We start from the raw sequence: 14,102 nt of genomic DNA on the forward strand, positions 1-14,102 counted from the left end.
AAATTTATAGATGGCATTTGAGTTGTGCCTAGCCACACAGTCAGTCAGTCTCTCTCCCTCTCTCACACACACATACACTCTCTCTCTCTCTCTCTCTCTCTCTCTCTCTCACCCTGTCTCTCACACTCTCACTCTCTCTCCACCCCTCCATCTTCTCTGAAACTTGGATGATACTTGATTTCTAATCATTTTTATTTCTGATGAAATGTTATTGACTTGTGACTTTAATCCTATTTTCTGCTTCCACAGATATTCCTACCCTACAGAGTATTCCCAGTATTTTCTGGTTTTATTATTCTCCAAAAGCTACTCTTTGCCATAATGACACACTTGGCTTCTTTACTGCTTACCGCATGCCTTGCTCTTACACCAGTATACTATATATTCACCCATGTGTTATATGCGAACTTGTTTCAATTATTAGAGCCAGAGAGGTATAACATGGAGACAGTCACTTCAGCTTACTCCAATCACTGTATAAATTGTACACCGATCCACACATTCACACCCACTTCTACCACTCACCTGCACACTAGGGGAAATGTACAGCAGCTAATTCACTGACTGTCCCGCATGTCATTGGGATCTGGAAAGAAACCAGACAAAGCCCATGTGGTCTCAGGGAGAACATGCAAGCTCCACACAGACAGCAGTGGAGTCAGAAAACTGTGAGACAGTAGCTCTGCTAGGAAATGGAACAGTCCAAATGTCAACAGGAAGCTCCCACACATTGGAATATGATAATAAACCAGTCAATGTTCTAATGGAATGTTTATGGAGGGATGAATATTACCCTGAACAGCGGCTAATCATTCTGTTCCCCTCTGTGAAATAGTGCCATGGTTACTTTTACATCTAGTGAACAGAGCAGATGAGGGCTTGCTTTCCTGTCCCTTTTAAAAGATAATGCTTCCTGGAGGACAGTGTTCCCCCAGTGTACCAATACAGAGTTAGCATAGTACAAGTTCAAGATGAGATTACATGTAATGTACTGCTCTAGATTTTCACTTTTAAACAAGCCTTTGATCCAAGTGGCCAGGGAATGTTATGAAAAATGAACCTGCTAGAGGAACTCAGCAGGTAAGGGAGCATCCAAGGAACGAAAGACAGTCAATGATTCATGCTGAGATCTTTCATCTGGAAATCCAAGGATTTCAAGACCGTCCATGGGGACTCCCTGGAATTTTGTATCTCCTCAGGAAGCTAATGGCTGACTGGCCCTTGTTGACCAAAGAATGCCAATCAATGTGCCCTCCGTGATAATGTCATGGGGAAAGTTACCTCAGAACTGCTCAGCCTTGGGTGAGGTCACTCACTCATATTTCAGCCTCATGTGTCCTCAAAACAAAACATTATATAGCTTTGACATTTATAAAACTCTCCTCCAGTCAGTGAATGAGCCTAACCCCAACCCTAATGAGCAGTGAAAACAGAAATGAGAGAAAACTGAGAGTGCAACATGGAAGAGACCAACCTCCTGGGAGAAACTCAAGAGAAGGGCTGCATGAAACAAAGGGGATATCACCTACAGCTTCCTAATCTGTGTAAATTATAAATATATCTTTCATTGTGCTGATATTAAATGGCAGCCAGAACTCATGGCAAAAATAAAGTTATCTAATGTTGAAATTTTAGTTCAGATGTTGCTGCCAACCACAAGCCAATGTTGGTCTTAGCCTGTGAAGCTCCGATAAAGATGTGGTGATCTCCCATGCCATGGGCAGCTACTTTATGATATTAGCTACTTCATGTTAGGTATCAGTTAAAAAGGATGAATAAAATGATATTTATATATAGTTCTTTTCATGATCCTGTCAAGATATCCTACAATGCATTGCAGGCAATCAAATATTTTTAAATTATTTTTATTCACAAGATATAGGAAACAATAATTTAGTTCAAGGGATTCCCCAGCATTCAATAGCTATGACCCTGTTGATCATCCTGAAGACAGGATCTTAAATATCTTCAGAATTTCTTCTGTTCAACTGATTCCAATGGGGAGGACTGCAAGACAATAGAAGCTATTCAAGGTGATTGAACTGCAGTCAGCAATGTTAAGATTTCTGCATGTAAATATTGCTGTCAAACTTTAAGGAGCAATAAATACAATAGAGTTTTATCATCATTGCTCCCTCAGAATCTAGTCCACCATTTCAGCTGACCAAATAATCTTGCAACTCCTCAGGTCCAGAGTCAGAAAAAAATGATGAGTTGGAATTTTGAAGTACTAAGAACAGAAGTATGTACTGTGAAGGACAGCTTCTATGTTGCTCAGGCTATTGAATGTATAAGTATAATAGGTGGACCCCCAAGCTCAGAATCTCCCTTATTATGAGCTTACACATTTTTTGTCTGCCTAAACTGCACATTCTCTGTAACTGTAACATTTAATTCTGAATTGTGTTTTTGTTTTACCTCATGTTGTGTTGAATTGATCTGTGTGCTTGCTAAACAAGACAAGTTTTTCATCGTACACTAGTACAAGTGACAATAATAAACCAATTTAACAATTTTGATCTGCTCCATCATGGAGCTTTTAGAACTGAAAGAAATTATTAAGTAACACAGATACTTACGTTCCAAATTTTCTTTGCACACTATCAGAGATGGAGAATACAAGAAAAGTTTTAGTTTAATTTAATGTATAATTAAAGGATCAAATATTCAACTTGGTTCAAGTAAGGGAAGGATCAAACCAGAAGGTAGATGGCAGGGAAGTATTGAAAGGCAAAATCAAAATAACAGGCATGATGAGTTGGACAGTTTAAAGTGTGGATATTTTAATGCTGGGGGTATTATGCTGAACTTAGAGCATGGATCAGTACATGGAATATGATGCTGTAGTCATTACTGAAATTTGAAATTTGGTTGAGAAGGGGGAAGGAATGGGTGATTAACGTACCAGATATTTTGAAGTTTTAGTAAAGATAGAGAAGGAGGTAAAGGCAGGGGGGTTGTACTACTAATCAGGGACAATATCACAATAGCACTCAGGGGAGACATAATGGAGAGGTCAGACACTGAATCCATTTGGGTAGAGCTCAGGAACAGAAAGAGTGCAATCACTTTGATGGGATTGTACTACAAAATCTCCCCACCCTCCACCCCGCCCCACAAGAGCCATTGGGACATTGAGAAATAGGTATGTAATCAGATTAAGAAAATGTGTAAAAATAATAGGGTTATCATCATGGGGAATTTCAACTTCACTAATATAAACTGGGACCTTCATAGTGCTAGGGGGTTAGATGGGGAATTATTTGTAAGTATATCCAGGAAGGGTTCTTAAATCAATATATGGACAGTCCAATGGGAAAAGGAGCAATATTGGACCTGGTGTTGGGTAATGAGCCTGGCCAGGTGACTGCTGTTTCAGTGGGTGATCAGTTCGGTAACAGTGAGCACAACTCCTTAACCTTCAGGATAGGTATGGTCCTTGCAGGAGAGTTTTAAATTGGAGTAGGGCAAACTAGGAGCACATTAGGCTGGAACAAAGCAGAGTTAATTGGAAGCACCTTTTTTTCTGGCAAGTTCATATCAGACATAAAGTACAGGAAAGGTATGTTCCTGTTAAAAGATAGGACAGGGATGGAAAGATAAGAGAATCTTGGATGTCTGGAGAGGTGATGAATTTAGTCAAGAAGAAAAGTGAAAAGGATGTCAAGGTTTGGAAGTTAGGATCAAACAAAACACATGAGGAATTTAAACAACCAAGAAAAGAATTAAAGAAGAGAATTGGGAATCCCAAGGCATTGCTCACATAAATCAAGAGCAAGAGGATAACTAGAGAGAGGGTGGGACCACTCAAGGATAAAAGGGTGGGGGACATATGCTTGGAAGTGGAGAATGAGAGCAAGGTACTTGATGAGTACTTTGCCTCAGTAAATACTGAAGGATATGGAGGATAAGGAAAAGGATATAGAGTATCAGGAGATCAGTGCAGTGTATATAACTACATTACAGCATCTGGAGTTCAAGAAGGAGGCAGTATTGGGCCTCCTAATGAGTAGATAGGTCCCCGAGGCTAATGGGATTAACCCCAGGTTTCTGTGGGAGGCAAGAGACGAGATTGGTAGGCCTTTGACCAATATCTTTGTGTCCTCTCTGGGCACAGGTGAGGTCCCGAAGCAATAGCGAGTGGCTAATGTTGAGCCTCTATTTAAGAAGGGAATGTGGAAAAATTCTGGGTGAGTCTCTCATCAGCTGTAAGGAAATAGCTGAAGAACTTTTTAAGGATAGAATACATGAGCATCCAGAATATTAAGATGCCTGGGGTCTGTGGTGAATTGCCTGTTGATTTTGAACTGGCTCGTGCATAGAAGACAGAGGATAGTGGTTGAAGAGTCTTATTTGAGCTGGAGGTCTGTAACTGATGGTGTTCCACAGTGATCTCTTTGTAATGTATTTACATGACTTGGATAAATATATAGATGGGTGGTTTGCTAAGTATGCAAATGATATTAAGATTGATGGAATTGTGGATAGTTTAGAAGACTGGCAAAGAATATAGTGCAATATAGATCAGCTGAAGATATGGGCAGAGAAATGGCAAGTGGAATTTAACCCAGATAAATGTGAGGTGTTGGACCTTGGTAGGGCAAATGCAAGAAGACAGTGCACTGTTAAGGGCAAGATTTTTAACAGTGACACAGGTGACCACCTTGCATCACCAAATGGAGAGAGCGAAGCTGAACATAAAACACAATTTAGTATTGTGACCAGGCCTGGGAGCATTCAAATCCCGCAGGAATTAAGAACAACCAGGTTCCGAAACTCATCAGCGTTGCCACTGCATCTTCTAAATGCCCCGTTACCACCCAGTAATACAATATCTGATTCTGGCAACATGTTTCAGACCTGAAACTTTAAATCATTATTCTCCTGGTGCTGCCTGACCTGCTGAGTGTTTCCAGCATCGTTTTTAGTTCAGATTTCCAACATCTGCCGTTTTTTTTAAACTTTACTAAGATCCCCCTTTCTGGTAACATATGAACAAAAATAGTCAACCTAAGAGATTCAGCGAATGCTGGAAATATAGAGTAACATGCACAAAATGCTGGAGGAACTCAGCGCGCCAGGTAGCATCTATGGAAAGGATTCGAGTCGACGTATCGGGCGGAGACCCTTTGAGTCGCGACTAAGTGTCCCGGCCCGACGAGTCGACTCTTTAATCTTTTCCATAAATGCAGCCTGACCTGCTGAGTTCCTCCGGCCTTGTGTGTGCGTTGCTATTACATGAACAAAAATAGCGCTTTTTGATTATTTTTGGTGATTTTTTTTAATGCTGGTGTGTATGTGATTCTGGTTGGATGTAGCATCCGGCATATCTCTGCAGGTGCAATAGTGCGCTTGTTTTATCATATTGTTTTTGCTCTTCGCCGTGTCAGAGAGCATTGCGGCTGTTTCCCCCTCTGCTCAATGACTCAGCCGTGTCAGTGCATCGAGACACAGCTGAACAGTGATACGTGCCGAACATCGGAAACCATTAGCAGCAGCAACAAAGGTCGCGTCGGGAAGGTTGGTTGTGAGGTGCGTTGCACGTCAGAGGCTGTTTCCTCAGCGAAAGTAGCTATTTCATGTACGTTGCAACAGAACGCTTGGCGACAGTCGTTGCGGTGCAGTCCTTAGCCTGAATACTAACGTGCACTGACTGGTTCCAGAGCTTTCGTGCATTTATCAGATTGAAAAATTGGCTTTATTTGTCACGCGTACATCGAATCGTAAAGTGAAATGCGTCTTTTTGCTTCAACGGCCAAAAGGGTGTGAGGATGTGCTGGGGCAGCCATACTTCCGATGCCCACAACTTACGTTTTAGGAATATGGGAGGAAACCGGAGCACCCGGAGGAGGCCCACGCGGTCGCGGACAGCGGCGGGAGTTGAACCCCGATCTACGATTGCTGGCGTTATAAAGCCCTGCGCTAATCGCTCCGCTACGTTAAAGCCTGGATGAAATTTTATTTCAGGCTGTTTCCTTTGAAGTTGCAGCATTAAAATCGTTCAGTGGAAAGACATTTTGTTAATTACAGAATTACACAGAACTTTGCGGAGTTTGTTAGTTGGAAGTTTGCCTGCATCAGTTTTGGCGGAAGATGTTGAAAAGCCAAGGAGTGTTTTTTTTTATCCGTATGTGCTCGGTGACACTGACGAATTGCACTCTCACATTCTCGCCCTTTTCATAACCTTACACGAGACCCCGCTGGTCCAAGATTAATGGCTCGTACCAGCTTTCCAGATGGTCTGCGAAGACTCGGCCCCAGGCAGTAAGTCAAACAGTATGGCTCATGCCTCGTTTGGAGAGACACACATTGGCCATTGATCTTCTCGCCGCAGCGATTGGCTGCCAATGTGTGGGAAACGCAAAGAAGCTCGAACTCACACTTCGCACCATGTATTTGGAGTGATAATTGTATGAACGCTGGACAGATCTGCTGGAGACAAGAGCTTTTGAGTGTTTCGGCATGACTTCAATCAACATCGACATCGAAAACATTAGCATCTTTGGAACGATACACCCACGATTCTAGTGGAGGCAAGGATAAAATCTACTTACATTTGTAAATGAATGGGATGGAGAGTAATTGTATAATATTAATCAGCCAATGCTTTCCTGCTGTACTCTCAGGAAGGATGTACAAGAGCCTCAGGGCTCACAACACCTGTTTCAAGAATAGTTATTTCCCCTCAACCAGAGGGGAGAACTTCACTCACCTTAAAACTGACTAATTCCACAACCTATAGATTCACTTCCAAGAACTCACTGTAGATCATGTCATCGATATTTATTGCTTACCTATTTATTTATTTATTAGTATTACCTTTTTGTCTGTTTTAGTATTTTCACAGTTTGTTGTCTTTTGCGTATCGGTTGTTTGCCCGTCATTGTTGTATGCAGTTTTTCATTGATCCTAAAGTTCAAAGTAAACTTCATTATCAAAGTAAATATATATCACCATATACAGCCCTGAGATAGATTTATTTGCCTATGGGCATACTCATGAAATCTATAGAATAGTAACTATAACAGGATCAATGAAAGATCAACCAGTGTGCAGAAGACAACAAACTGTGCAAATGCAAGTTTAAATAAATAGCAATAAATAACGAGAACATGAGATAATGAGATAAAGAGTCATTAACCATCGTTGGTTGTTCATAACCTTGGCCATTCCCATCATTGGTTGTGAGAACATCTCAATGGATGGGCAGATGTAGTTATACCCTTTGGTTCAAGAGCCTGATGACTGAGCGGTACTAACTCTTCTTGAACCTGGTGGTGCGAGTCCTGATGCTCTTGTACCTTCTACCTGATCGCAGCAGCGAGAAAAGAGTGTGGCCTGGGTGGTGAGGATCCCTGATGATGGATGCTGCTTTCCTGCGACAGCATTTCGTGACAAAGTTCTCAATGATTGGGAGGGTTTTACCGGTGATGTACTAGGCAGAATCCACAACCTTTTGTAGGATTTTCCATTCAAAGGCATTGGTGTTTATTCTATTGTGATTTTTTTTTTAAAAAAAAACTGTTCAATGCCTGTAAGAAAATGAATCGCAGGGTTGTACTTTGATAATAAATTTACTTTGAACTTCGAACTAATGTATGTATTTGCATCTTTTCAGTTGTTGAAGGGAGTGCAGAACGCTGTAACTGTAACACCTCAAATGTAATACTTGAAATCAAGATTGCCAGGTAAGATCTTCACTTCCTTTATCCTTAAGTAAGATAACTGAAAATATGGTAGTTGAACGTACTTTGAGGATTTGGATACAATTTAGAAAACACTTTGGTTTATTGAGATTCTCCCTTTTTAGTCCCATTTTTAAAAATTATCTTTTTAAGCCTTCTATGACTGAAGTAGTCTTTAAACATTGTGAATGATTGGGCATTACATGATCTGTTTGTTGGAGGAGGTCTTTCTTCACTTGAACAATTGTCAACTAAACATAGTTTACCAAAAACACTTTTTTTTCAGTACTTACAAATTAGAGATTTTCTGCGATCTGAATTATATACGTTTCCTAATAGTCCTGATAAGAACGTATTAGATGAAATTCTTAATATGAAATCATTTTATAATAGTTCAATATCCAATTTTTATGATATGTTGTTGGGAATGAGAAATGATTCTTCAGACAAAATCAAAAATCTTTGGGAACAAGATTTACAGACTTCAGTTTCTGAAGAAACTTTGAATGAGATTTTTAAATTGGTTAATACTTCATCATTATGTGCTCATCATTCCCTCCTACAATTTAAAGTGGTTCATATGGCTCATATGACCAAGGATAAATTATCTCGTTTTTATAAGGATATATCTCCCTACTGTGATAGGTGTAACAATGGAGAAGCTTCATTTATTCATATGTTTTGGACATGCCCAAGTCTTGGAAAATATTGGAAGGAAGTATTCCAAACTTTTTCTGTACCCTTTAAAGTAAATGTTAAGCCTAATCCTTTGACTGCCCTATTTGGTATTGTTGGAAGAACAGATATCATCTTGAAGACATCTGGTTTGCATATTCTGGCTTTTATCTCTCTTATGGCTAGGAGGGCGCTTTTTTTTAAATGGAAGGATGCTGTTCTACCTAATCATGCTCAGTGGTTATGGGATGTTATGGCATGCCTAAATTTAGAAAAGATTCGTTGTTCAATTTCTGAATCTAACCAAGATTTTCAAAATTTGTGGGGGCCGTTTTAAAATTATTTTCATAATCTTTGACTTCTCGTTAAAGTACAGAAGTTGGTTAATAGCATATTTTGTTATCTGATAAGGTTTTTTTCTTTTTTTTTTCCCAAGCAGCTTCGGCTTTGGTGGTGGGTGTAGATCTTTTTTTAATATAAAATTGTTTATATTTTAATATATGAATTAATCTAATCTATATGAATATAGAGTAAGGAGTTCATTAGTGTGATTCAATACCTGGTATTATTTTATTTTTTCTTTTGTTTTATAATATGTATTCTCTTGGACTCTGTATTCTTCTATATAGAAATCAATAAAAATATTGAAAAAGAAGAAATAAATTCCTTCCATATAACTGTAAATAAACACCAAATTTTAAAAGATCCTAGCTTCTCAGATCAGATTTTCTTCTTTTTTTTTAATTTTTAGAGCATCTACAATGATTCTGAGCCAGAATAATTGGTAACAGATAGCTACTGATCAAGGTCAAGAGGGATATCCCCAACTATTGGAACAAAGGTATCGGCTTCGCATCTGCATTATCCGCACTGCGTATCAAATATAAATCAGGACATCCGCGCACCCCAGCAGAGCAGAAACACAGAGACGTTTCATTAGACTCGGAAACTGATATAGTACTTAGATGAAAAAATATCACTGGATATGCAATGTGTGGTGAAAAGGTATTTCGGGATGAAAAGAATATTAGTCATATTGTCAGAATGAAGGAGAGTTCAGTAAAGGTGGTTTATACTTACTAGGAGATTAGCAATCTATAATATTTGTTGAATTATTAAACAGTATGTTTGAAAATTCACAGCAAATACAATGGTTACTGTAATGGAGACATCTCCATTTTGATATCTGTTTGAGGAATTTACAGTTTATTCTCATGAAAACATTTTAGAAACACTTACCCTATGTGGTAATGCTATCATGAGCATGTTAATGGAACAGAAAGGTGTCGTTGTAAACACATGAACATTCTAAACTGATGATACGTTCCACAAATATGAAATAAGAGTTAATAGACTCTGACTTGGCTCGTTCTTCTCAGCGTACAAAGAGTTAACAAAATTGCCGCGCCTGAAGAAAATGCTGAAAAACCGTCGCAGATCGGGCCGTATCTATGAAAGTAGGAACATTTAATATTGAAGTTCTGATGAAAGGTTAGACCTGATGGCATCAATCGTTTCTTTCCATAGGTATTACCTGACCTACTAGGTTTTTTATTCAGCGTTTAGTTCTTAATTCTGGGAGTTAATTCTAGATGTTAATTCGCCCTTGCACTTAGGGAATTAATTGCCAAGCACATCCACGTATCTTCATAATGTAAAAGGTGGTTAGGTTAATTTAGACTGGGATATTTCTTATCTGTATTTGTGCAATATCCGATCTGTGTGTGTAGTTTCCGAACTCTCGTTATCTATAGTGTTCATTATTTATGCTTAACAATGATTTCCATTCACCCAGGAACCTTTTATTTGAGAGAAATCAACGAAAGGTTTATATTATAACATTCTCGTGCCAGTTTTAACTGTCCATTATTATACAATAGAATTAAACAGGGTCGGATAGAAAGTGTAAGTTTTCATGAGCTGGTTGTAAAATTACTTTGTAGCAGCATTAGTTACCCTATATTAGGGACGAAAATAATTTCTCTTCTTCGAGGCAATTATGGATTTTGTCAGAAGACCAAGCATCAGATGTTTGAAGGCCATTAATGAGAATGATGAGGGTAAATTCCTTTTGCTTTGCGGTGTTCTTGCTAAGTACACACAGCACTGGGTTATCTAAGTGATGTGGCCACAAGATATCGATTATGGAGTGTGGCATTAAAACTGGTGTAATGAAACTCAGTGACTACTTTCAAGAGGAAAAACGCTCAGCATTTGGATCGGTCTCTAGGTGAGAGAAGGTATGAAGTATGAAATTTAGTCAAAATTGGTTGGAAGGGGTGAAAGGTCGGGGTAGAGTTGGATGGAGGTTGTGGACGGGGGATGTAGAGAATAGAAATTACATTCAATTGCTTTAGCAGTCCAGATGTAGGGTCTCCAGTTGAAACATCAAATGTCTATTCCCCCTACAGATGCTGCCTGACACACCAAGTTCCTCCAGGAGCACCTTGCTCTTTGCTCTAGTTTCCGGCATCTGCAGTCTCCAGTATTTCAATTACACTGCTCTGTTGTGAGTTCATTCCAGGTATGTGTACTTTGAAGAGATTTTCTTCCCATATTCATCAGGAGTTCTGTGAGCCCCTCTCTCACTGCTCCCCCTCTGTGATGTCCACTGCTTATCTGATCTTGGACAATGTTCTCACTCAGACTTGATACTACAGCCTCGGAATTCCTCTTATTCTCACCTACCACCCCAGGAGTCTCCACATCCAACACATCACTTTCTGCAACTTCCAGCACCTCCTGAGGGATGCTACCATCTAATATCTCTTTCCCTCCCCACTCCCATTCTCTGCTTTCCACAAGGATCACTTCCTCCGTGATTCCCTTGACCATTCGTCTGTCCTGGCACTTATCCCTGCAAGTGGCCAAAATGCTAGACTTGCCCATTCCCCTCCCCCCTCACCTCCATTCAGGGCCCCCAAGTCCTTCCAGGTGAGGCAACACCCCAATTACGAAACGGCTGGGGTCGTCTCTTGTGTCTGGTGCTCCCAATATGGCCTCCTCTACACCAGTGAGACCCCTTGTAAATTGAGGGGGGGGCTGCTTTGTCAAGCACTCCCACTCCATCCACCAAAAACGGAGCTTCACAGTGGCCGAACATTTTAATTCCCATTCTTGTTCCGACGTGTCGGTCCATGGCTGTCCCAGAGCTCAAACATTCCTCTTCCTCTTGGACACTTCCTTCTGGTCCTTTTATCCTCTCTCACCCTTTTCATTTCCAACCTCAAGTGGCTTCTTCACTCACCTCATCCATTCTAACCTTCAGCCCTCTGAGTGCATGGTTCTCCACTCACTCCACAGCAGTTCCAACCTCATCATTAAATTCAGTGCAGTGCTGTTGTGATCTGGTGGGTTGACTGACTACCATGCAGAGGCCAGACAGCATCTCTTAGAAACGTCCTTATACCTACCCTTGGACTATGACCCCACCAATGATTATCAAGTCATTGTCCCCCAGAACATCACAGAACTCATCACTGTGGGACACCTTCCCTCCACAGTCTCCAGCCAATTAGTTCCCCAACACCATCCTGCCCATTTCTATCTCCCACCCAGAACTCACAAAGACTTCCCTGATAGGCCCACTATTTATGCCTGCTCTTGCTCCACTGAACTTATCTCTTCACATTTAACTCTATCTTGTTCCACCATGCCCCCCCGACCCTTTCCCAATCCGTTCTCCTCTACATCCAGGACACCTCACATGGTCTCCATCATTTTAACAACACCCACTCCCTGGCCTGCATCACTTCACCTTTACCAAAGACAGCCTGTGTACACTTCCATTCCCCACCAAGAAGGCCTTAGGGCTTTCTCTTTCTTTCTAAAACATAGACCCAGCCAGTTCTCCTTTACAAATACCCTCCCCCACCTGGCAGAATTTGTGTCTACTCTGAGCAACTTCTCTTTTGATTCGTCTCACTTTATACCAATCAAAGTTGTAGCCATGGTCCCTAGTTACACATGTCTTCTTTTCCACTACATGGAGCAGTCTTTGTACCTGATCTGCTAGAGTACCATTCCCCAAGTTTTTCTCTGCCTCGTTGATGATTGCACAGCTGCTGTCTCTTGTATCCATGCAGAGCTCATTAATTTAATCAATTTCATTACTAACCTCCAACTTGCTTTCAAATTCACTTGGAATATTTCCAAAACCTTTCTTCCTTTTCTAGATCTCTCTGACTTCATCTTTTAAGTCAAGCTGTCCACTGACATTTACTCCAAATCTTGCAGCTATTCTAGACTACACATCCTTCGACACCCCTCTCTTATGAGGATCCAACACTGTTTTCATAGTTTCTCTGTTGTTGCTGCATCTGTTCTTGAGATAAGGCTTCAGATCCAGGACATCTGAGATGTCCTTCCTTTTTTAGGAAACATTGTTTCTCTCCTACTGTGGTTGATGGAGCTCTTACCTACAGTGGTCAAGATTAAGGTTCTCAGCCCAAAATTTCAACTGTCTATTTCCCTCCATAGATGAAGCATGACTCATTGCGTTTCTCTAACTGCTCTTTTTTTGCTCCAGGTTCCTGTATTTGCAAACTCTTGTGTCTCCATGAAAATTACTTTAACAGCTTTGCATAAATGAGCTCAAATGTGTTGAGTGGACTCTTTTGACACTATCCATTCTGTGATCAATTGGTTGCGACAATGAAGTCGGCATCTGAAAGAGTTGCAATTATATATAGAAGTTGATAATGAACCTTTCTTTTTCGGTCGTATCCTCAAAATGGACTGCCCAGTCTCTTTTTTTTGTTTTTTTTTTCATATAGTGTAGTAGTTATTTTTTTCTTTTCTGTTCAAAACCCAATGTGTTTCCCCTTTTTTCATAAACTGGTAAGGGGAGAATTGTTATTTTCATTTTTTAAAATTATGTGTTTTATACTAGTTTAACAATATCAATGATTTTGACCATGTCTATCTTAATCTTGGTTTATATTCTTACTGATATATATATTTGAACTAATTCTCCTCTTGATTGTATTTATGCTTTTCTTAAATCAATAAAAAGATTAATAAAGAAAGAAAGATAATGAACCCTTTATATTAGAAATTAAATATTGTGGGTGCTTACAGTCTGTTAACCTGTCATGTCTCAGAAAACTCATTTGAAATGCTGCAGAAATGTAACTATACTGAGTATTAATTTCGTAGCATCCTAAATAAAAACATTTTAAAATGCGCCATATGGACTGTGTTGCATAAATGTTGTATTGGTTTACTGCCTAAGCTTTATTTCCCTCTCATTAATAGTAGTAGTACTGGTGCGATCACTCGAGTCAAGTATAGTGTTCTCCGAATTGTAGTATAATTGTCTATTGGTGGATCCTCAGGTGGCTGTAGAGGCCAATCTGGGATCCACATATTCTGGTGCAGCATGGGCAAGAGTAAGTCTGTGACAGCGGAAGGAGTCAGTTGGTTCAAGCACTTTGCCTGTTGTTGACAGGAGGGAGTTGCCTCTAATTGCCACAATCTACTTTGTCTCCCTTTTTGAATATAGTCACTATTAGAAGACCCCCTGAGCTCTGAGGGCAGTTGTTCCTTTTCCCAGACCTTCAGGAGCAGGGTGTGAATGCGGTGCAGGAGCCTTCCTTGAGGGTTGCTGCCGGGATCCATTCAGGACTAGTGGCTTTGTTACTTTCCTCTCTCAGTGAGTTGAGGTGGAACCTAACCTGAATCCTCTGTCGGAAAACATATTGCTCACAAATCCAGTGCAAGATTTGAAGGTAGTGAATAATA

The 14,102-nt window shown here is 40.2% G+C and overlaps 1 long non-coding RNA gene across 2 annotated transcripts; it reads left to right on the plus strand.

Annotated features, from left to right (window-relative positions):
• Nucleotides 1–5,410: 5,410 nt before the first annotated feature.
• Nucleotides 5,411–13,545, plus strand: LOC140188765 (uncharacterized). Of its 2 annotated transcripts, none has more exons than XR_011883385.1 (4): nucleotides 5,411–6,533; nucleotides 7,619–7,688; nucleotides 9,112–9,201; nucleotides 10,772–13,545. It is a non-coding gene; the product is annotated as an uncharacterized lncRNA (long non-coding RNA). The 2 variants fall into 2 exon arrangements; XR_011883386.1 differs by lacking the exon at nucleotides 5,411–6,533 and adding an exon at nucleotides 7,103–7,345.
• The last annotated feature ends 557 nt before the right edge of the window (nucleotides 13,546–14,102 follow it).

The sequence above is a fragment of the Mobula birostris genome, chromosome 2, assembly GCF_030028105.1.
Source record: "Mobula birostris isolate sMobBir1 chromosome 2, sMobBir1.hap1, whole genome shotgun sequence".
NCBI classification, from domain to species: domain Eukaryota; kingdom Metazoa; phylum Chordata; class Chondrichthyes; order Myliobatiformes; family Myliobatidae; genus Mobula; species Mobula birostris.